General features: G+C 41.8%; 1 long non-coding RNA gene and 1 pseudogene across 1 annotated transcript in view; one reads left to right on the forward strand and one right to left on the reverse strand.

Moving 5' to 3' along the window:
• Nucleotides 1-8,327, reverse strand: part of LOC132439817 (uncharacterized) — a 42,925-nt gene extending 34,598 nt beyond the window's left edge. Inside the window, exon 1 of the long non-coding RNA XR_009522425.1 lies at nucleotides 7,722-8,327. This is a non-coding gene — a long non-coding RNA (uncharacterized lncRNA). The remainder of the gene's footprint in view (nucleotides 1-7,721) is intronic.
• LOC132439814 (SNW domain-containing protein 1 pseudogene) overlaps nucleotides 7,116-25,682 on the forward strand; it is a 65,478-nt pseudogene continuing 46,911 nt past the window's right edge.

A 25,682-nucleotide genomic window follows, 5' to 3' on the forward strand; every position in this document is an offset into this window, starting at 1 on the left:
TTTATATTTAATAATTTTTATTTTAATAACTTTTAATTTAATTTAATTAATTAACTTATTTTTTTCTCCCTTTTCTTCTGAGCCGTGTGGCTGACAGGGTCTTGGTGCTCCAGCCAGGTGTCAGGCCTGTGCCTCTGAGGCGGGAGAGCCGAGTTCAGGACACTGGTCCAACAGAGACCTCCTAGCTCCACATAGTATCAAATGGCAAAAGCTCTCCCAGAGACCTCCATCTCAACACTAAGACCCAGCTCCACTCAACGACCATCAAGGTACAGTGCTGGACACCCTATGCCAAACAACTAGCAAGACAGGAACACAATCACACCCATTAGCAGAGAGGCTGCCTAAAATCATAAGGTCACAGACACCCCAAAACACACCACTGGACATGGTCCTGCTCACCAGAAAGACAAGATCCAGCCTCATCCACCAGACCACAGGCACCAGTCCCCTCCACCAGAAAGCCTACACAACCCACTGAACCAACCTTAGCTACTGGGGGCAGACACCAAAAACAATGGGAGCTACGAACCTGCAACCTGCGAAAAGGAGACCCCAAACACAGTAAGATAAGCAAAATGAGAAGACAGAAAAACACACAGCAGATGAAGGAGCAAGATAAAACCCACCAGACCTAACAAATGAAGAGGAAATAGGCAGTCTACCTGAAAAAGAATTCAGAGTAATGACAGTAAACATGATCCAAAATCTTGGAAATAGAATGGAGAAAATACAATAAATGTTTAACAAGAACCTAGAAGAACTAAAGAGCAAACAAACAATAATGAACAACACAATAAATGAAATTAAAAGTTCTCTAGAAGGAATCAAGCAGAATAACTGAGGCAGAAGAACGGATAAGTGACCTGGAAGATAAAATAATAGAAATAACTACCACAGAGCAGAATAAAGCAAAGAGAATGAAAAGAATTGAGGACAGTCTCAGAGACCTCTGGGACAACATTAAACGCACCAACATTTGAATTATAGGGTTCCTAGAGGAAAAAGAGAAAAAGAAAGGGACTGGGAAAATATTTGAAGACATTATAGTTGAAAACTTCCCTAATATGGGAAAGGAAAGAGTCAATCAAGTCCAGGAAGTGCAGAGTCCCATACAGGATAAATACAAGGAGAAACATGCCAAGAAACTATCAAAAATTAAATACAAGGAAAAAATATTAAAAGCAGCAAGGGAAAAGCAACAAATAACATTCAAAGGAATCCCGATACGGTTAACAGCTAATCTTTCAGCAGAAACTCTGCAAGCCAGAAGGGAGTGGCAGGACATATTTAAATGATGAAAGGGAAAAACCTACAACCAAGATTACTCTACTCAGGAAGGATCTCATTCAGATTCGACGGAGAAATTAAAACCTTTACAGACAAGCAGAAGCTAAGAGAATTCAGCACCACCAAACCAGCTTTGCAACAAATGCTAAAAGAACTTCTCTAGGCAGGAAACACAACAGAAAGAAAAGGACCACAATAACAAACCCAAAACAATTAAGAAAATGGTAATAGGAACATAAATATCCATAACTACCTTAAATGTAAATGGATTAAATGTTTCAACCAAAAGACATAGACTGGCTGAATGGATACAAAACCAAGACTCATATATTTGCTGTCTACAAGAGACCCACTTCAGATGTAGGGACACATACAGACTGAAAGTGAGGGGATGGAAAAAGATAATCCATGTAAATGGAAATCAAAAGGAAGCTTCAGTAGCAATTCTCTTATCAGAAAAAATAGACTTTAAAATAAAGACTATTACAAGAGACAAAGAAGGACACTACATAATGATCAAGGGGTCGATCCAAGAAGAAGATATAACAATTGTAAGTATTTATGCACCCAAGATAGGAGCACCTCAATACATAAGGCAAATGCTAACAGCCATAAAAGGGGAAATCGACGGTAACACAATCATAGTAGGGGACTTTAACACCCCACTTGCACCAATGGACAGATCATCCAAAATGAAAATAAATAAGGAAGCACAAGCTTTGAATGACACACTAGACCAGATGGACTTAATTGATATTTATAGGGCATTCCATCCAAAAACAACAGAATACACTTTCTTCTCAAGTGCTCATGGGACATTCTCCAGGATAGATCAGATCTTGGGTCAAAATCAAGCCTTGGTAAATTTAAGAAAAGTGAAATCATGTCAAGTATCTTTTCCAACCACAATGCTATGAGACTAGATATCAATTACAGGAAAAAATCTGTAAAAAATTCAAACACATAGAGGCTAAACAATACACTACTTAATAACCAAGAGATCACTGAAGAAATCAAAGAGGAAATCAAAAAATACCTAGAAACAAATGACAATGAAAACATGATGACCCAAAACCCATGGGATGCAGCAAAAGCAGTTCTAAGAGGGAAATTTATAGCAATACAATCCTACCTCAAGAAACAAGAAACATCTCAAATAAACAACCTAACCTACACCTAAAGCAATTAGAGGAATAAGAAAAAAAAAACCCAAAGTTAGCAGAAGGAAAGAAATCATAAAGATCAGATCAGCAATAAATGAAAAAGAAATGAAGGAAACAATAGCAAAGATCAATAAATCTAAAAGCGGGTTCTTTGAAAAGATAAACAAAATTGATAAACATTTAGCCAGACTGATCAAGAAAAAAAGGGAAAAGACTCAAATCAATAGAATTAGAAATGAAAAAGGAGAAGTAACAACTGACACTGCAGAAATACAAAGGATCATGAGTGATTACTACAAGCAACTCTATGCCAATAAAATGGACAACCTGGAAGAAATGGACAAATTCTTAGAAAAGTACAACCTTCCAAGTCTGAACCAGGAAGAAATAGAAAATATAAACAGACCAATCACAAGCACTGAAATTGAGACTGTGATTAAAAATCTTCCAACAAACAAAAGCCCAGGACCAGATGGCTTCACATGTGAATTCTATCAAACATTTAGAGAAGAGCTAACATCTATCCTTCTCAGACTCTTCCAAAATATAGCAGAGGGGGGAACACTTCCAAACTCATTCTACAAGGCCCCCATCACCCTGATACCAAAACCAGAAAAAGATGTCACAAAGAAAGAAAACTACAGGCCAATATCACTGATGAACATAGATGCAAAACTCCTCAACAAAATACTAGCAAACAGAATCCAACAGCACATTAAAAGGATCATACACGATGATCAAGTGGGGTTTATCCCAGGAATGCAAGGATTCTTCAATATATGCAAATCAATCAATATGATAAACCATATTAACAAATCGAAGTAGAAAACCATATGATCATCTTAATAGATGCAGAAAAAGCTTTTGACAAAATTCAACATCCATTTATGATAAAAACCCTCCACAAAGTAGGCATAGAGGGAACTTACATCAACATAATAAAGGCCATCTATGACACACCCACAGCCAACATGATTCTCACTGGTGAAAAACTGAAACCATTTCCTCTAAGATCAGGAACGTGACAAGGTTGCTGTCTTCTTCACTCTCACCACTATTATTCAACATAGTTTTGGAAGTTTTTGCCACAGCAATCAGAGAAGAAAAAGAAATAAAAGGAATCCAAATCAGAAAAGAAGAAATAAAGCTGTCACTGTTTGCAGATGACAAGATACTATACATAGAGAATCCTAAAGATGCTACCAGAAAACTACTAGAGCTAATCAATGAATTTGGTAAAGTAGCAGGATACAAAATCAATGCGCAGAAATCTCTGGCATTCCTATACACTAATGATGAAAAATATGAAAGACAAATTAAGGAAACACTCCCATTTACCACTGCAACAAAAAGAATAAAATACCTAGCAATAAATCTACCTAAGGAGACAAATGACCTGTATGCAGAAAACTATAAGACACTGATGAAAGAAATTAAAGATGATATAAACAGATGGAGAGATATACCATGTTCTTGGATTGGAACAATCAACATTGTGAAAATGACTATACTACCCAAAGCAATGTACAGATTCAATGCAATCCCTATCAAACTACCACTGGCATTTTTTTTTTTTTTTTTTTGGGGTACTTGGGCCTCTCACTGTTGTGGACTCTCCCATGTGGAGCACAGGCTCTGGACGTGCAGGCTCAGTGGCCATGGCTCACAGGTCTAGCCACTCCGCGGCATGTGGGATCTTCCTGGACTGGGGCACAAACCCGTGTCCCCTGCATCGGCAGGTGGACTCTCAACCACTGCACCACTGGGGAAGCCCACCACTGGCATTTTTCATAGAAGTAGAACAAAAAATTTCACAATTTGTATGGAAACACAAAAGACCCCGAATAGCCAAAGCAATACTGAGAAAGAAAAACTGAGCTGGGGGAATCAGGCTTCCAGACTTCAGAGTATACTACAAAGCTATGGTAATCAAGACAGTATGGTACTGGCACAAAAACAGAAATATAGATCAATGGAACAAGATAGAAAGCCCAGAGATAAACCCATGCACATACGGTCACCTTATTTTTGATAAAGGAGGCAAGAATATACAATGGAGAAAAGACAGCCTCTTCAATAAGTGGTGCTGGGAAAACTGGACAGCTACATGTAAAAGAATGAAATTAGAACACTCCCTAACACCATACACAAAAATAAACTCAAAATGGATTAAAGACCTAAATGTAAAGCCAGACACGATAAAACTCTTAGAGGAAACATAGGCAGAATGCTCTATGACATAAATCACATCAAGATCCTTTTGACCCATCTCCTAGAGAAATGGAAATAAAAATAAACAAATGGGACCTAATGAAACTTAAAAGCTTTTGCACAGCAAAGGAAACCATAAACAAGACAAGAAGACAACCCTCAGAATGGGAGAAAATATTTGCAAATGAAGCAACTGACAAAGGATTAATCTCCAAAATTTACAAGCAGCTCATGCAGCTCAATATCAAAAAAACAAACAACCCAATCCAAAAATGGGCAGAAGATCTAAATAGGCATTTCTTCAAAGAAGATATACAGATTACCAACCATCACATGAAATGATGCTCAACATCACTAATCATTAGAGAAATGCAAATCAAAACTACAATGAGGTATCACCTCACACCAGTCAGAATGGCCATAATCAAAAATCCTACAAACAATAAATGCTGAAGAGGGTGTGGAGAAAAGGGAACCCTCTTGCACTGTTGGTGGGAATGTAAATTGATACAGCCACTATGGAGAACAGTATGGAGGTTCTTTAAAAAACTAAAAATAGAATTACCATATGACCCAGCAATCCCACTACTGGGCATATTCCCTGAGAAAACCATAATTCAAACATTGTCATCTACCATAATGTTCATTGCAGCTCTATTTACAATAGCCAGGACATGGAAGCAATGTAAGTGTCCATCAACAGATGGATGGATAAAGAAGATGTGAACATATATACAATGGAATATTACTCAGCCATAAAAAGAAACGAAATTGAGTCATTTGTAGTGAGGTGGATGGGCCTAGAGACTGTCATACAGAGTGAAGTAAGTCAGAAAGAGAAAAACAAATACTGTATTCTAACACATATATATGGAATCTAAAAAAAAAAAAAGGATATGAAGAACCTAGGGGCAGGACAGGAGTAAACAGGCAGACATAGAGAATGGACTTGAGGACACGGGGAGTGGGAAGGGTAAGCTGGGACGAAGTAGAGATTGGCATGGACATATATACACTACCAAATGTAGAATAGCTAGCTAACGGGAAGCAGACACATAGCACAGGGAGATCAGCTCTGTGCTTTGTGACCACCTAGAGGGGTGGGATAGGGAGGGTGGGAGGGAGATGCAAGAGGGAGGAGATATGGGGATGTATGTATATGTATAGCTGATTCACTTTGTCATAAAGCAGGGACTAACACACCATTGTAAAGCAATTATACTCCAATAAAGATGTAAAAGAAAAAAAAAAGAAGAAAAAAGAAATAACTGGTTGTCCTACATTAAGGTGGAAATTGGGTCTTCTTGACCACCCAAAGCAATGTTTAACTAAGAGAAGTATTTTTCTGAACTGCAAAAGTATTCAAGTCTTTAACCTAAAGACCTTCACAGATGAAAGCTCAGGACTTACAGCTGCTTCAACATTTTAAGTACATTTTCAATGCTAATGAATTCTTTTACAATTCGTATTTGCTAATTCTTCTGTGTGTTTTAGAGGTAGCTTCACTAATCATTACTTAGATGTAACCCAGAGCTTTCTGCAGGTGAAAAGAGGAGCTCAATCCAGATTTTATAGTTAAAGAGCAGGAAACTGGGGAGGGGGTAAAGAGACAAAATAGCGGGAGGGTAAAATGAGGAAGGTCTTTAGCAGTCTATTTTTAAAATACCCTAAGGTATTGTGTGGCCACCAAGCCATAACTTTCTAGTCCCCTTCTCAAATTTTCTAAAAAGCCTTACTCACTTTGAAACTTTGAAGTACAACCGACTAAATCACCTAGGGATTCTTGTTAAACGGCTCTGGGGTTGGGCCTGAGATTTTGCATCTCTAGCAACGTCCCAGATGACGATGCTGTTGAGTAGCAAGGATGAAGAACCCAAGAAATTGGAATCAGACCTAGTCAGTTCGGAGACTTTGCTTCTGACGGGGAGCATAATTTACAGGAAGGTCCCTCGGGCAGCTCCTTAGGCCAGTGAGACAGCCGACTTTAGGGCGACGTTTGGAGAGTCGGGCGAACCTTAGCACAAGGAGCAGCCGTAACTTTTACTGGGGGTGTGTTACGTACGTACCGGACTCCTGTGCCTCATTCATTTTGTCCTCTTCAGCAAGCACAGGAAGTGGACACTATTATTATCGTCGTTTTATATGTGAAGAAAGGCTCGGAGATTTAAGTAACTTGGCTAAGGTCATGAGGTTTTCAGGAGAGTTGAATCTAGGTCCACCTAACAATAAGAAACAGTGTTTTAAACACTTTGGGGCCTCAGTTCCCTGTGCTGTGAAATGGGACGGGTTGTATGGCAGAGTCCAGATCCCTGCCGGATACACCCAAGAGAGTCCTTGGATTCCTTTTCCAGAGCTTGCTCTTTGAGCCTGCAGGGGAAAGTTCTTTCTGAGAACACCCGGCCCCCTCTGCTTGCCTAGGTCAGGGGCACGCACTGCAGTTGCCGGGGAGGGTCTGGACGTCCCAGAGCGAGCTGGCTCGGGTCACGGAGGGCCGATCCATTACATAACCGCGAGGCGGCCCTCCTCCCGCGCGCCCCTCACCCCTCGCCAAGCCGCGGCTCGTAGAGCGGATCTCAGGGATAAATCCCATTCACCCGCCGGCCAGAGAGTGCACGGCAGAGCTCGGGACGCTGAACTTGCTGGTGCATTTCAGAGGCCGAGCGCGGGGATTTTCCCCGCCACGCTCTCCGCCTCCCGCGCTGCTCGCGCTGCCCGCGGGGTACCGGCCCCAGCACCGCCGGCGCCCCCTCCCAGTCAGCTCCCCGCGCCTCGGACGCGCTGACCGCGGCGCCTGGGGCCCCGGAAGGGGCCACCGCGCGGGGACGCGGCACGGTGGGCGCGCCCCGGGGGTATGTCCGCGCGCGCGGCCGTCCGGGCTGCAGAGGACCACGCGAGGTGAGCACGCAGCGGGGCCCGGCGGGGGCAGGCGGAGAGGGGGGTCTGGGCGGGCTGCGGAGGGCTGGAGGCTGGCCCGCCGGGCTGCCGGGGCGCAGTCTCCCGCCGGTCGCTCTGGCGCCGGGAAACCGAGCGCTCGGGCCCGGGAACCACCTGGCTCACCTTCTGTGCTATCTCCCGCTCGGCCGTGCTGAGGACGCGGTGGCTCAGGTGACCCGGGCATCCTTCGCGGCGCGGCGGCGGGCTCTAGGGCTGGGCTGGGCGGAGGTGGCGGAGGGCTCTCCCTTGGCTCCCCGCCGCCCCAGCGCCTGGTGAGACGCGCGCGGGGAGCCCGCCACCGTAACCCGGTCCCTCGGAGCGCCCGTTGGTTTAGAGGAGGGACACGTGCCCACTTGCCCCGACGGTGCTGGGCAGGCGCTCGGGCAGTTTCTGGGCAGGTGGCTGGAAAGGGAGCGGCTTTGATCCCTATCTCCTGTGTTTTCCAAATGCAGACTTCTCGTGCAAGAGAGACCGCCTTTCTTCTGGATTCTGTTTCCAGTGTATCTTATTTATTTCTTTATTTTGAATCTCCCCTCACCCTCAGGTAATAGTACTCACAACCTTCAACTGACTTAATTTCTTAGTTGCTTCTTGTCCTCACAGAAAATCAGTGATACCTGTAGTACAGATTCAGGGGAAGGTGTTTGAAGCAAAATTTAAAAGCACGATTCCAGTAAGTCCTGGGGCTCTTTGATTAGCCTTCGGCTTTCACAACTCAGCATTCTGAATCTCTTGTAACTTTTTTTTTCTTTTTTTTTTAGTGTTGAGTTGGATGGGACCTGCCAGGGCACTGGTTCAACCCTTACATTCTTTTTTTCTTAAACATCTTTATTGGAGTATAATTGCTTTACAATGGTGTGTTGGTTTCTGCTGTATAACAAGGTGAATCACAACCAGGACCACTGCCCTGGCGTCAGGCTCACCACGGGTGTCCCTTGATCACTAGGCCACCTTCTTTAGCTCAAACCTCAGGTGCTAGGCTTGCCCACCTGATCTCACAGGCCTGGCTTGTCTCATCACTTCCTACCTCACATATTTCCAGGCCTGACATCCATGACCCCCACTTCCAGAAAACACACACACACACACACACACACACGCAAACACACACATAGTCTTCTATTTATGTCTTTTATGCTCTTGTACGAAATAAATCTTCTCTGCATTTTGGGAAAAAAAAGAAAAAAAGCAAATCAGCTATACATATACATACATCCCCATATCTCCTCTCTCTTGTCTCCCTACCCAACGCCTCTAGGTGGACACAAAGCACGGAGCTGATCTCCCTGTGCTATGTGGCTGCTTCCCACTAGCTATCTATTTTACCCTTGGTAGTGTATATATGTCCATGCCACTCTCTCATACTTTGTCCCAGCTTACCCTTCCCACTCCCTGTGTCCTCAAGTCCATTCTCTATGTCTGCATCTTTATTCCTGTCCTGCCCCTAGGTTCTTCAGGACTTTTTTTTTTTTTAGATTCCATATATATGTGTTAGCATACGGTATTTGTTTTTCTCTTTCTGACTTACTTCACTCTGTATGACAGTCTCTAGGTCCGTCCACCTCACTACAAATAACTCAATTTTGTTTCTTTTTATGGCTGAGTAATATTCCATTGTATATAAGTGCCACATCTTCTTTATCCATTCATCTGTCAATGGACACTTAGGTTGCTTCCATGTCCTGGCTATTGTAAATAGTGCTGCAATGAACATTGTGGTACATGACTCTTTTTGAATTATGGTTTTCTCAGGGTATATGCCCAGTAGTGCAACCCTTCCATTCTTGAAGGGACTCTAATTAGTTTATCTTACCTTTTCTTTGCTGAGAGCTGGGCACTCTGGTGGCCCAGTCAGATTAACCCTGGAGGAAAGTCTTCAGAGCCTCCAAATTTAGAAACACACTATGTCCAAGGGTATCGAAGATCACTAGCTTTTTTTTTTGGCCGTGTTGGGTCTTCATTGCTGGCTGGTGTGAGCGGGGGCTACTCTTTGCAGTGTGTGGGCTTCTTGCAGTGGCTTCTCTTGTTGCGGAGCATGGACTCTAGGCGCTTGGTCTTCAGTGGTTGTGGCACACAGGCTCAGTAGTTGTGGTGCACGGGCTTTGTTGCTCTGCAGCATGTGGGATCTTACTGGACCAGGGCTTGAACCCATGTCCCCTGCATTGGCAGGTGGATTCTTAACCACTGTGCCACCAGGGAAGTCCCCCGAGATCACTAGCTTTTAAAATCAACTGCCCCTGCATAGTTTGCTCCCCTCTCCCCCTATAAATGTCATGTCAAACTAAGCCAATGGTGTCTGACCCTCCCAGGGAGTAGTAATTAAGTGACTGAATTTGGTCACTTATAATCACAGGATCTTGGAAATTGTACAGGTTTTTAGAGGTCATCTTGTCAAACTCTTCACCTTACAGCCTGGGAAGCTCAGTTTCCTGTTAGCAGGGATTGGTTAAACTCTTTGGTGATGGAGCCAACACCAGAATCCAGGCCCTCTGCTTCCAACTCCATTCAATTTTCAAAGCATATTGCTTCCAGGCATTTTGAGCAAAAATGATGACTAGAATCACCTAATCATGTCATTTTCCTGTTCTTATTATTTATTTATTTATTTAAACTGGTGGGATTCTGAAATAGATGAGAGGTTGATTTAGTCAAACCACCTTTGTAGTATAATTTTAAAAAATACAAACCCTTAATTTTTTTTTTTTTTTTTTTTTGCGGCCACAAAAAAAAGGCCACGTGGGCCTCTCACTGTTGTGGCCTCTCCCGTTGCGGAGCACAGGCTCCAGACGCGCAGGCTCAGCGGCCACAGCTCACGGGCCTAGCTGCTCCGCGGCATGTGGGATCTTCCTGGACCGGGGCACGAACCTGTGTCCCCTGCATCGGCAGGCGGACTCTCAACCACTGTGCCACCAGGGAAGCCCCCAAACCCTTAATTTTAAATAACACATTCTTAAATACATGTCTTTAAATAATAATACAAAGATGAATATGCATATACATCCCAGATGAACTTCCAGGAGAAGAAAAGTAATCAAAATCAAAACATATGGATGAAGTTTACCCTCATCTCTCTTTGAAGTCTTTTCTGATTCTTACCTCCCTGTGGTGGTGATTGGTTAGAGTTAAAAGTGTGATTTGTGACTTTGGAGCCGGCTTGAGAAAAGTGGCTTATATGAGGACAATTTGTGTGTTATGATTAACACCATAACCTACAACAGAGCTGAGAAAGGAATTTTAAACAGACTTATTTAGCATTTTAGCATTACATCGCACATTTTTTATGTCTTTCAGTTTACTTTCATTTAATAGGTATTTATTGAGTGCCTACTATGTGCCCAGTGCTGTTCTGGGCACTTGAGGTATGTCAGTGAACAAAACAGAGAACTTTGATCCTGTGGACCTCAAGTTACAATTAATTCATTAGAATTCCAGGATTTTGTTTGGCAGATAGAAGAGAATTTCAGTTTTGCCTAAAGTAGGGAAATGGATGTAAATATTCCAAATTATCTTCCTTCCAATACTGTGATTCTGCTGATTTTATAATCAGTGAAAAACAAATTCAGTTAAAGTGACTTTAACTTTTATGAACTGACATACGTGAACTCTGTGTGAATAGAAATTCCCACACTTGGTTATTTTATGTATATTCATTCGGAGTCCCTGACATTACACTTCCTTTAATGCAAGGACATCATTGTGGTGACATTGAACTTAATGAAGCATGGGAGGATTAGTTCTCTCAATCGTGTTGGTGCCCCTGTGTCAGTGTTGCGGACTGTAATTGTATTAGTTTTAAGATGTAGCTTCTTATTTATTTATGAAGATGGTGTTCTGCTTTTATTTTGTCTCACTTTACATTTTGTCCCCTGCTCCGTATTAATAGGAGACACAGTGTTGTGACTTATTGGTAAATCCGTTACCACAGAGGTTTTCCTTTTTAATCAGACATCGCAGTTTTAAGCATTTTCTAATTTTCTCAATTGCCTTTTCTTCAGAACGGCATGGTTTGCAAGCTCAGGCATGTTTATTGTTTTTAACAAAGGCTTATCAAAATGAACTTGGCAGTTTTTCAGTCGTATACGGCCAAAAAAAAGTATTCAGTGCCGCTTTGGGGGTTGTTTATGCATTCCTTACCTAACCCATGGCTTTGCTTTTAAAAATCGCCAATTTGGAAGCTATGTTCTTATGAGTAGTTTCTAGGATATCTAAAAACCCATTCAAGTGGTATAATAATTTAATTGAGAAAAACCAAATCCACACTTGAAGACAATGGGATGTTTTGAGTACAAAGATTTTTCTCTCTGTTTTTAATTTGTTCTACATCAGAGGACATCAGGAAGTGTCATTATCTAACAATGTCCTATTTGAAAGTGATCTCCGTTAGACACGTGGAGGAGAGTCATGATTTCTGATAGCTGCTAGGCACCCAGAGGAGTTGATTTTCTTCCTTTGCCTACCACTCTGCCCCATCAGATTCTCATCCCCCTTCCTTACTGCACGTTGAAGAAAGAGGTGCGTTGCTCTGTAGCCAGGTAGGAAGTTACACACCTTTACTTAATTATTTAATCAATGTGCTCATTCATTATTTACTTAATAAATATTTCTTGAACTTCTTATTACAGTTTGTGCAAAGATTGTGTCCCGTGCCCCTCTTTTCCTGTGCTGGTGGCTGTAGGAGATATAAAAACACAAGCAGCCTACAGCCTCATATGGAAGAAAATACATTGTGTAACTAGCTATGTAATACCAGTTATAAGCACTGTAAGAGATAGATAAGTATGTTGGAAATTGAAGGAGAGAGAGCACGTAGGCAGTCTGGGGAGTCAAGGTTTAGGGAAGAATTTATAGAGCAGGACACGTTTGAGCTGATTCTCGAAAGATGAGTAGGATGGTAAAGCTTTTATAAAGGCAGGAGGGTATACCTATCTTTATGGGAACACATCCTTGCCTCTTTTGAAGAAGTAGACATATGGAAGACTTCCTTTTGGGGACAGTTGAGGTTGTGTTGGGTTGTCTAATAGACACATCACCTCTACACCCTCTGCATGCATACCGCTCCGTCCTAGGTAATGGAGTATCCACCAACACTAAAACAGCTCATGGGCTTAACCGGTGCTCTCCTTTCCCTCTGAAACACGAACCCACCCGTTGTTGCTCAGAGCTCAGAGACCACTGTGGCAAATAACTGTCATCATAATAAAGGGGTGTACTTTGCTTTTATCAGCTCAGGTGCACGCTTACCGTGGTGTTTGGTCACAGTCTTGTTTATTTTATTAATACTTGCTCTTGTAATTTTGCAATTTAATTAAATATTACATAAACTGATATAATGGGAGTGCCAAAAAGGAATGCAATTTCTATGAAAACAAAGTTGATTGCCATATAGACTCATAAAAATAAGCCATATTAAAAAACAATGTCAACAGCTACAACCTGGATGAACCATGAACACATGTTAAGTGAAAGAAACCAGACACAAAAACCACACACTGTGATTCCATTTATATGAAATATCCACAATAGGCAAACACAGAGACAAAACGTAGATTTGTGGTTGCCAGGGTATGGGGTGGGGGAATTGAGAGTGAATGGCAGTAGGTACAGCGTTTCTTTTTGAGGTGATGGCTGGGTTCTGGAATTAGACAGTAGTCTTGGTTTTACAACATTGTGACGGTACTAAAAACCACTGAATTATATACTTTAAAAGGCTAAATTTAAAAAAAAATCAACAAACTACTGCTCCCCAGGTATGGAACACAGAGCTATCAAAGATTGGAAACTATAGTAAAAAAATCTACGGAGATTTTGCCCTCAGGTTTTTTCACAAGTGCCTTTGAGGTACCAGTGCATTTAAGAAATGGAAGGAGGAAATCTGGGGGAGGTTTAACCAACAAAGGCAACACAGAACTGCAGTCATGACCTGGCACCCAAAGATTAGTGAATGATTTTACTTTTATTTATGTGACTAAGATTGAAATAAAATGTTTGAAACATGATGTATCAACTTTTTGACTCTCTGCTTTTACTGACTTTGATTGCTTCAGTTAAGAGAGCTTTTAATGTTTCAACTTCTTAGGGTACCCTAGCAGATCTTGAAAATAGCTCATTTCTCTGGCTCTGGAGAGAAATTCCATGTTTATGAGCCTCTCTTATGGATGTAATGTTAGTCCCTTTTGATTATAGAGGAGGCCGGAACCTAGTTTTCAGTCTTCTAACTCACCATAAAAATCACAACTCATTTTTCCCCAAACTGTCTTATGGCTCCCTGGTTCATATATGTAAACAAAGTAGCAACATAAAATCTTAACTCTACCAATATGTCGTCACTTGTAGACTTTATAAATTTCAAAATATTTCTGAGCACATTTCACCATTTTCTGGTTTACTTAACATATTACAGATGAAGGCCACAATTACCTATTTTGTAATTCTACTTTTTTTTGATGAAATACTTTCCATGGAAGTAAGGTCATATTTATCTACCAAAACCAGTTGTATTTCTTGAAATAGCAATTTCAGTTCTCTAAACCTGTATCAAAACAACGACATTCACAGCCCATGAAGGAACGACCAAAAAAAGAAAAAACCCCACACTCACAACAAAGTTAGATCTGCTTTAAAGGAGAAGGGAATGCAGCCTCTTCGGTCATATACGGGTCAACCAGACAACTAGCGGAAAGCAGCCTTACCCATCTTTATTAACTAGTCATGAGCCAGGGGAGCCCAGCTCACAGGCGTCACTGCTACCAAAAAGGAATGGTTTGTTCGTGTTGGTGTTTGACAACTGAGTTGATCAGTTGATGCAAGACTATATCAATGGCTCTCAAGCCTGGTGACACATTAGAATAAGCTGGGGAAGGAAAAGAAACTATTGGTGCCAAAAGCCACCCTCAGAAATTCTGATTCAGTAGCTCTGGGACAGATCCGGGGCATCAGGAATTTTTAAAGCTCCCCTGGTGAATCTCATGTGCAGCCAGGGTTGAGAGCCACCAATCTATATAATACTTAATCATGTTATGCTTTTTCAGAATAAATGTTATTGAAACAAATCGCTGTTATAGTGTCTTTTTATGATGAAAAAATTAAACATGATATTGGATTTTTGTAATTTCTCTATACAGTGTCCACTAAGTAAATGGGAAGATTTTCTAACGGTTAAGTGAATTTCCACTGATTTTTCGCCCCGTGAGATTCACTGAGCTTATGTGTGTACAGTGTCAAAGTAACCAAAGCAACCAAATTTGGTATCATGACAGTCAACCAACCCATCGGTTGCCCACCTTGTTGCATGTTTTTGGTGATTGTGGTGTCATATAGGTCTGTTACTCGAGGACAGTAAGTTGGGGTTTTCCTGTACAACAATGTGTTTCCTCTATAATAACTTACAGATATGTCCTTATTTATTATGTGTTTCCTTAAGTTGACTGACTTGTTAATCCTAATGCTCAAATTTGCCTCTTAAATCCTTAATTAAAAGGATACTTTTCCTTTTAATTGTACCAAATTGATTTCGAAAATATAGGAGTTTAGATAAGAAAGCTAGTATAAGAAAGATAGCAATTTAAACTTGGCCTTGTGTGACTTAAACAAAATATGACTAATTTTAGGGTTTTCCTTGTCATTGGGATTTACTGTCTTTGAGAAAATGTGGTGAAGTGGTTGACATAGGGCCTGAAAAAGACTGATCTAGCTCTCGCTACTCAGAACCAACTTTATTTTTAGTGACATTTGTTCTTTTATTTATTTATGTATTCATTTATTTATTATTGAAGTATAGTTAATTTACAATGTTGTGTTGTTGAATCAGCAAAGTGATTCAGTTATATATATATATACATACATACACACACACACACACACACACACACACACACACACATTCTTTTTCAGATTCTTTTCCCTTATAGGTTATTACAAAATAGTGAGTATAGTTCCCTGTGCTGTACTGTAGGTCCTTGTTGGTTATCTCTTTTATATATAGTGTGCATCTGTTAATACTCATGGAAATTCTCATGCCTGGTTACCAGTTAGCTTTCCCAAACTGTGCTTACGCTGTTAATTTTTGTATTGAAAATAGCACCTTCATGGATCTTGACCAGTAGTTTTTGAACTATGTTTTGCAGATTTCTGAGAGTTTCAAGGAGCCTCGGGGGCTGTTCCAGGGCATGGGGACAATGTGGGCAGGAAGAGTCCAGCGTCCAGCTTAGGGTTCCTTTCGGTGGTTTTTTCTGCAACCCGAGCAGGTGGGCTATTCTTGATTTCACATTTTGGGTTTCCAAGCAAGATTTTATTTGAACAAAGGATTTCTTGGCAAAAACAAGTTTGTAAATACCTAGGTCACATGTTTCTAAGTTTCTGCTTTTCCTTCCCTGCCAAATTTGGTTTATGTGGTTCTGGTCGCTCCTAATTATTTCTAGCTGCTACTGTGCATCTGTGTTGAAAAAAGCATGGGAAGACTTGGAGTCTTATTAACTTTATATCCTTCATGCTTGTGGGGAGAGAGAGCCAAATGAGCAGTTAGATATTCTGGGCAAGAAATATAGATTGGGAGTCATCAGCATAGAGACTCAGTTTAAGTTGTGTGTGTGTGTGTGTGTGTGTGTGTGTGTGTGTGTGTGTGTGTGTGTGTGTAAGTGTAATTACCCATGGGGAGTGTTTATAGAGAGTGTAACAGGTCAAAGATAAAATGCCGAGGAGTAGCTGTGCTAGGTCAGGTACACTCTTCTGTACTCACGTTAACCCAATACATATTGGTCAGTGATGTTTCCTTTTTCTATTTTAATTTGCTGTTTCCCCACATATGCTCGTGCATAACTGTTGGAAGAGTTGGAACACGAGTGTATGTGTGGGTGGGGGAGGTAGCCTGGTAGGGTCAGAGCACAGGCTGTGGGAACCAGCCAAGGAAGTTCTCCCACTCTTCAAAAATCCTATATCCTGCTCAGAACTATAGGGCTTCTTCCATACACGTATTGAGGTGCAGAATGAGAAGATAAACTTGAGTGGTTAGCTAGTGGATTTGGCAGTGTAGACAGCCATTGTGGTATTTTTGGCATAAAATGATTTAAGAAGTATTGTGGTTTCTTGACTTTTAAAAGCCAGATATCTCCCCCATGTCTCTGTTCTCTCTTTTGTAATCAGAGCAGTGACTGCCAGGTTCTGGTTGTAATCCCAATGAACCCAGGGGTAAGGTCCATTCCACCTGGGTCCAAGCTTCATTTCGTTTCAGTGACACAGACCCTGCCCTCCATGCTTGCTAGCTGTTTGGCAACTTCAGTTACAAGGCTCACCAGGCAACAGTGAAGACTTAATTAAAAAATTCATAAACATTCTTAGAAAAAGTCAAAGTACGTGGGTAAAGAATACATAAATGGATATAAATAAGATACTGTCAAAAATATTTTACTTAATAGTAAGGGTGTTCCAATGATAAAGGGACTGGTCATTGTATCAAAAATTAAGCCCCACACATTTTCCTCTTCTTTTTAAAATTTTTTTCTTGAAATATAGTTGATTTACAATTTTGTATTAGTTTCAGATGTACAGCAAAGTGATTCAGTTATACATATTCATATAAATGTATATATTCTTTTTACATTATCTTCTACTATGGGTTATTCCTTTTTACTTCTTTAGGTTGACTTCTTTGATAATCTTCCACATTCAAATAAAATAAAATGTAGCCAACCGTATATTCTAATTTTTAAAAAAATATTTATTTGGCTGCACCACATCTTAGTTGTGGCACATGGGATCTTCGTTGCAGCATGCGAGATCTTTAGTTGTGGCATGAGGGATCTTTAGTTGCGGCATGTGGGATCTAGTTCCCTGACCAGGGATCGAACCCAGGCCCCCTGCATTGGGAGCGCAGAGTCTTAACCACTAGACCACCAGGGAAGTCCCATATATTCTAATTTTATTAGAAATGAAGGTCTAACTAAAATTTCAAATGACATTGAGTCATTTGATCCCCCAAATTGACATCTCAGAAGTGTCCTGGAACATTCTGCTTTCTTTATAAATTCTCACATAATAGTATACCTAATTGGTTCCAAAGACAGGTTACTGTATATTAAGGTAAAATTGCAGTTTAGCCTTTTATAGTTTTAATAATCTTAAATAGTCTCTTCTGGGGAAGAGACATTTGATGAAAGAGAATTAATTACCTTTAAAGTCCCTAATTAAAAGATACTGTGATTAAACAATGTTAAAATAACTCAGTGAGTTTACCTCTTCACCAGGCTGAGTACCCAGCACGTGCTAGCTGCTGCCCCGGATGCTGAAGGCCCACAGAGAAGAGGCAGGGTCCTTACTCAAAGGCTTACGCTATCCTAGGGGAGACAGGTGTATCAACAAAGAATCACTGCACTGTGATAAGTCCCACTAGTGACTGCTTTCTATGGGAGCTTAGAGCCAGAGGTACTTACCTCTGCCTAGATGGGTCAAGCAATTAAATGTAGAAATTCATGAGGTGAACAACCAGAGGAAGGGCGTTCTAGGCGGCAGGAACAATAGGTACAAAGGGAATGAGGTGGGAAAGGACACTGTGGATTGAAGGAACCACATGGTTTTTCAGGGTAGTTTGGGGTGGCTGACGTGCAGGGTACGTATGTGGCTGTGTAGATGACAGAAGAGCAGGCAGGAGCTAGATCATTTAGGGTCTTGTGTATCACACTAAGGTAGAAGGAGTTTCAATTTTGCTTTGGCCACTGAGAGTAATCCTTGAAAGCTTTTACACAGGGGATTTAGGTAGGACTGGGGGTTTGGTGATAAAATTAACTTGTGTTTCAAACAGCTAACTCTTAATGGGGCTTGAAGAAAAGTCCAAGAGGGTGATAAACCAGGGGGTCTGCTGAAGTGGTACAGATGGGAAATGATTAATGCCTCATGGTAAGACTTGTGCTTTATTTATATTTTTGGTGCCTTGGTGCCCTCTAGGGCATGTGGTAGAGACGTTTGGTTGGCAATATGATATTCTGTGCAAATAATACAAGATTTGGGCATCATCGGCTACTAGGTTCAGTTAAAATCACATGATGGGATGTAATTACCTGGGGAGTGTGTGAAGAGTGAAGTGTGAAATGGATCAAAAAATTGTGGAGCGTAACTAGGGTGTGTTCACATTCTACCGCGGTCACTGTACCTTTCTTTTTGTCCTCTGATTGTCTAGTTACATGTTCTTTTTCACTATACCAAGTGTGAGGGCAGGGCCCAAGTCGTGTCACTGCCACACACGACTTCAGAAAAGACCACTCACATGTCTGAGTCGTTGTGTCTCACCATGAGTAGTAATGACCTCTGGAGTTGTGTTTCAGCTGCCCCTGCTTAGCTGGTTCCAGCAGCTGTCATGGTACCTGCCCTTCGGTAAGTGTTCAGTACATGTGTTGAATGAATGAATAAATGACGCAATATCTAATGAGTGGTCCGAGGAAGAAGGATCTAGCCAAAGAAGTAAGAAGCACAGGTCTCAGGGGAGGAAGGCTCAACAGGAGAGACTCCTGTCATGGAAATTCAGGGGAGAAATAGTTCAGGAATGAGAGAGAAGTCAGCAGTGCCAGATGCTACAGAGAGGTCAGTTAATTAAGGTTGCAGAGCTACCACTGGCAATTAGGAGCCATTGGTGATAATGTCAAAAATAGCTTGCGTGGTGTGTATGGGGGCAGGTGGCAAATTCCATTCCATGGTGGTGGGAATGAGGACGGGGTGAGGAGACAGGTTCTTAAGAGGCTGGGAGTGTGAAGGGAAGAAAGTAATTGGTGGTAGTTGGAAAGGGTGGCAAGGCTGAAGGGTAGCTTTTGCCCCTTCTCTCTCCTTATGTCCCCTTCTTTCCTTTCTCCTGTTCTTCCTTTCTGCTTCAAGATGAGAGACACTTGAGTAAAGTTATAGGCTAAAGAAGACCCAGTGTAAATGTCTAGGTTCAAAATATAGAAAAGAGGAGGGGGATATTAACAAGAAAAATTAAATATAAATGGACACATCTTTCTTTGAGAAAGGCAGAAAAGAAATAAGGATGCACGTGGATGTGAATAAACTGGAAGAATAACTGAAAGAACGGAAATAGAGGGAAATCCTATCCAGCGGCCCCAATTCTCTCTAAAATAGTAACTGGCACCAATAGTTTTGGACACTTTTTATGTTCTAAGCATTGTTAAAATTACATATATTTACTCACTAACTTCTTGCAACAGCTCTGTAAAGATGGAATTATTATCCTAACTTTACAAATGAGACAACTAAAACACAGAGGTTAAGCAACTTGCCTGAGGTTGTACAGCTACTAAGAGGCAGAACCAGGAACCAACGTGTGTATGGAATTGGTACAACACATTGATGCTGAGTCACTCCACGCACTTAGCCTGTGTTAGAAATCATGATGTGTCGCGCCATTAATCTGCAGGGTTGAAAGATTTGCTCTAGCAGAACTTGCCTTACCGTTTATAGGAGTGGAAACGTTTGGATATTTGGATTGATGTGGAATTGGGGACTGGTGGCTTGGAAGGATTGGGGATGCCAGGAAGAGAGCAATTGATGTGATGGATCATGAGCTCTAGCCTCGAAGGAGAAGGATACGAGAGCAGGACAGGCTGATGGAATGGGAGAAAATGGAGGAACCAGGGGCCTGAGGGTTCAAGGAGGTTGAAAACCAGGTGCAGGGAGATCAGCTTGGTGCTTTGTGACCGTCTGGAGGGGTGGGATAGGGAGGGTGGGAGGGAGGGAGATGCAAGAGGGAAGAGATATGGGAACATATGTATATGTATAAGTGATTCACTTTGTTATAAAGCAGAAACTAACACCATTGTAAAGCAATTAGACCCCAATAAAGATGTTAAAAAAAAAAAGAAGTTGAGGAGCTGGAGACTTGGGGAGGTTGGAAAGTTGGGGTTAGAGAGGGATACTTAATTCTCACAACAACGCTGCATTTCAGAAATGAGGGCAGGCACAGGTGATGGTAGGTTGATGGTGTGGCTTTGGGAGGACATGACTCAAGTGGACTGGAGGTAAATCTCACGAGGTCAAGGTCAAGGCTGAGATCCGCAGAGATGTTGGGTAGATGTTGGCGAGACCCTGCTTCTCCTGGGAGGATGGTTCCAAGAAGCCCCACGGTCTGGTCTAGACTTTAGAAAGCTGCAACTCAAGTGTGTTATGGTTTTAGGGAAAGATACAGAAGGTTAGCTGATACCTGGCATGCAATAAAAATCACTCAGTGGTCTCAGTAGAACATTGTCAAAGAACAGTTGAATAGCTTCTATTCTGCACTGTAATTTTTGAAAAAAGGATTTGAAGTGTTAATTGACAAGACAGTACATTTCACAAGCAATTTTGGGTGTTTTCGAAAATTGCCATTATCACCCTGGAAAGAAAAGACTACTTGCTCTGATGACATCTCCTCTTCCCCTTCCTTCTCCCTCCTCTTTTTTTCTCCTGGTCGTGTGCAGTACAACAGTCTCTGGGCAGAGAGAGGCAGCTGAAGATCATCGGGCTTCCAGATGTCGAGCTTTGTTGTGATATATGGGGGTGGGGGTCATGGGAGAGGGGCCAGAAGCTTCAGTGAGACTCTTCAGTGGGACTCACTGTGGTGGTCTCTGTTTCTATAATTAGCCGTGTGATGGGAACCAGCCGTATGTGTTCCCTTTGTACAGCTGTGCATACCTCTGTCTCCCTTTTTCTTCTGCCCATTTAGGATTTCAGGAAATCAAAAGTACATCTGATGGAAGCTTAGAAATCCCCACATGTGAAGTTGTGGAGCTACCGCATAGGGCAAAATAATTTGTGAGCTGGGTCTGATACAGAAGTGGCACATGTAGATAATGTATCAGGTAGGATGTTTTGGGGTGTAAGGAACAGAAACTCTAACCTGGGCTGACTTTACTAGTAAGGAAAAGAATTCCTTTGTGTCGTAGAAAGTCCAGGAGCAGAATGTCTGGCTCTGAGTTTGTTTCTTTGTGATTCTTTTGGTTTCGATCCTGCCCTGTGTTGGTTTCGTTCTCAGCCTGACTCCCCTCATGGTCCCAAGATGGGTAATAGTTTGAAGGGTCATATCGAGGTAGGAGACATCCAGTGGAAGGGGAGAAGCTGTGTCTTCGTATCTCCTCAGTAATGAGGAAACCTTTCCCAGGATCTCCCTAAAGACTTTTCCTCAAGTCATTGGCAAGGGTCGGGTCACTGCCCTTTCCTCGGGCTTTGTGACTGAGTAGTGGCAGCTGGCGGTGAGGCCCCTGACAATTTCTCTGTTATCTGCCACTGATTGTCTTTAGCTCACTAGTTCAGGGCACGGTCTGGAGATTTGCAAAACACTTGTGTGTATGTGTCCTTTTAGAACACGTGATGCTTTTCTTTCCACCGTTCCTTTCTTTCTCCAGATATAAGCTTTTTGCATATTTATGCTTTTGAAATAGTAAAGGGATTTACAAATGTTTCTCAGGTTCTTGTATATTTTGTGCCATCTGAACCTCATGAAGAGGTCAAGGCTGAATTTGTGTTGTATTGAGGCTTTGTGGTCCAGAGACCTATCAGGAAATGAAGTCAGTAAGTGTGGGGCATCATTTTTTTGATGTCGCACGTTGCCCTGCTTTGAACATCATTGTGGAGTGAACTTTTTCTGTATTTTGGTTTATATCGTTATGGTAGTTTCTTTGAAGGAGAATAGCTGGGTGAGAGTTTGAAATTTTTGTATGAGTTGCCTGATCAGTTCATGGAAGGCTTTTGAGTGGTGAAGGTGCCACACTTGTAATGTTTTTGGGGATTATGTGTCTTTTCATTCTGCTGCTTTATATGCCTGGGATCATAAAATATTTCCGGAAAATCAGAACTGTTCTGCCTGATACCACATAACTTACCTTTTCCCAGGCCCCCTTTGCAATTATGATACAAATAGTGTTTGAATTGCTTAACCTATACTGGATTTTGAGGAAATCCAGCCTACGTCAATTCTTCCCCGTTAGTTGTCAAGTCCAGGGGAGAAACTCAACTTGTGCATCTTGCTTCGTTCTCCCCTTAGTGTGAGTTACGGCTCATGAGGCCTCTTGATCTACTTGCAGATCGACTCCCTGAAGGCCTGTTTTTCAGACACATCTGCTTTTTATTCATGGTTCTGGCCCTCATGCTGGGCCCTCTGCTATACGCTTAGACATTCTGTGAGTAAATTGATGGGAAAGATGAAGTGAGAGATACTGTTTTTTTGTTGATGCAATGTGAACGTGGAGTATTTGTTATCGGTTTTGAGGAGGAAGTAGAGAGACTCCTTCATATGACCCAGTGTAATTCTTTCAACAATTCCTAAAATACTTCTCCCCAGGTCTTGCCACCGCCCGCAAGATACATTGATGAATGAAGCTATGTAGCAACAGAAAGTCAGAGGAAGGAACTGCCACTATTCTTAAACAGATTTTTAAAAGTCATAGTTGCGAGTAGAGCGTATATGATATAAATCGTGTTCTCTGCCTATATGTTTCCCCAGGTAATTTTAAACACTAATGTGTCATGTATGATATTAGGAAAAAGCAAAGAGTGGGACCACCCCTGCCCTGGAAGAACCCATTAACAGACTGACTACACAGTGTGACCAGGACTGTGGATGTGGGGACGGGGAGAGAGTCCAGTGGCAGCAACTAAATCGTTTGGAACAACGCTGTGAAGTGGGTAGACAGGGGAGACATGGTTACACAGCAAGTCAATGGGAGAGCCTGGATTTCAACCCAAACCTTTGTATGTCCAAATTGCACACTTTAGATTTGCTTTTCTTGGTTTCTTTTTCCAGATCTGCATTTTCAAAATCACCTCTGAAATAGTTTAGACTTTACAGTAGGAAATAAAGGGCATAGTGCTTCCCCACTGCACCCCCTCTTCTCCCACGCTCCAGGTTTACACTGCGAACAGTTTGGTGTGTGTGCTTCCTGGCCACCTTCTCTGCGTGTACAAATCACCTAAAGGAGCCAGGCATGCCTGTCTCCAGACAGACAGAACTGCTGAGAGGGCAGACGTGGGGCTCAGAAACGCATTGTCCTCTCCGGGACCTACCTGGGTGAGGCTGCTGGAGGGCTGGCCTCTGGGAACCAAGATACTCCCGGGTTTAGCAGCACTGGAGTGTCCTGGCAGCCAACTCTTCTGAGAAAGGAGAGCTATCTGTGCTGCTCTGTCCTGCCTTGCCCAAGCAGAGAGCAGAGCCCCTGACAGTAAGAGGTGGGGAGGACGGCCCGGGCTGCCTCTGCTCATCTCTGTTTTTCCAGCACTTGCATGTATTGGTGCTCAGCTACTGTTGCATGAAAGAAATGAAGATGCACTAGCTCTGGTCCTGTAGGCAAATCATCGAGTGACTTTGGGCAAGTCACTGGAAGATCAGAAGATTCTAGTCTCAGTTTCCCCGAGTCTAAGGTACACTATTTTTCCTTCTCATTTTAATGTTTCTGAAATAACATGTGATCGGCAGTAGATGCAAATATTTAATCCTGGAGTTTCTTAATTTTTCCTTTTTCCTGAAAAGTTGTTTTTAAGTCCATGAGGTAACTTACAATTTCTGTTATTTTAGGGTTGTGGGAATGTGGTAATCAATCCCTTGAGGAGTGGTTTGGGGAATGCGTAATGCCTAATAACTCACTTTGTGAATGGTAGAGTTCTGTATAAATATGAAAGATCAGAAAACTGCCCAACTACCTCTGCAGGGTTATTTCTTAGAGACGCTCAGACAGGGACGTGAGAGTCTTCTGTTCAATAAAGTTGGTGTTCTAGGTTATGAGAATGTACATTTCTAATCTCCCCATTCTCCCAATAGAACTCAATAAGCTATTTTCATTTTGAATTAGAAAAAAAAAGAACATGGCTCTTAAACATTGGAATTTTTCTTGAATTAGGCCTCAGCAAGAACTGTTGGCCTGTCATGGATTTAGTGGATTCCTGGCCATTATTGGAAGTATCACATTGGCCACAGAACTGTTGAAACTTGAACAGAATGTTAATCCAAAAAAGTGCTGTGTTTCAAATGGGAAATTACAATGCCACTTAGTTCCTATGATATGCCGGGTAATGAGGGGATTAAAAACAATTACCCACACTGTTGACCTAAAACAAATAGACTGCCAGATATTTCTCTAGCAAAGATGGGTTTATCCAGGATCAGCAGAGAATTGCAGTTTGCGGTCTGCAACCATGGTGAGCCACGTGCAAGTCCCTTCACAGCCAGGGAAGGAGAACTCTTTTATAGAGGGGAAAAGGAAGTTGGCAGGGTTCTAGTAAACAGAGTCCATGGCCTTTCACTGGCTGAGCTGTTGCTAGGAAAGGAGTCTTCCTTCTTGCTGTTGAGCTCTGTTACCATCACAGGGCATAAGTGCTCCCCTTTCTGGTCTCCTGACTCTTTAATTGAGGTTTCTGTTTATCAGTTTTTTACAAGACTCTATTCCTCTCCAGGTGGAGTTCAGTTTGGAGAGCCTTCAAATGGTGAAGGATAGGCACTGAGCTAAAATTTCCCTTTCCAGCTCAATTCAACCAATTTGCCTCAATAACTAGAGTGAAGGAGTTTACGATCTGGTAGGAAACAAGGTGGACACTTGTTTTGGTAAAAACAAGGTGCTAAGCAAATAACCAGTGGAAACAAGATCACAGAGGGAATATTTTTATTCATACAAGAAATTGTATCAGTTGCTTAGAATATCCATTTACAAGCCAATGGTCTGTCATAGCACTTAAACCAGGGGTTGCAAAATCAAAGGTCTTTGGGGCTCAAGTGTGAAGTAGCTGAGTTGTGACATAATAGGGTGGGTCTGGGCTGTAAAATTGAGGAGAACATGTAAAGGTTCATTCTCTCACCATCCATCAGATACTTGAATTCTGTTCTTGGTGTCAGGGATATATCAGTGAACAAAACAGACAAAAATCCCTGCCCTGGAGTTTACATTCTAATTTGTTGCTGCCTTGAAAAACAAATAATGAGGCCAGTTAGAATTATCTCTAGAGTATAAATAAATGAATCAGATGCATGGATGTGTTCCTGTGAATAAATTGCACAGATTTCAATTTTGTTAGCTTTTAGCCCTTTGTCACATAGCTAGCTAATATGTCTGGATAAGCGAGATCGTTGTAATTATAAGTCAAAGT

This window comes from Delphinus delphis, chromosome 16 (assembly GCF_949987515.2).
Source record: "Delphinus delphis chromosome 16, mDelDel1.2, whole genome shotgun sequence".
Lineage (NCBI taxonomy): Eukaryota > Metazoa > Chordata > Mammalia > Artiodactyla > Delphinidae > Delphinus > Delphinus delphis.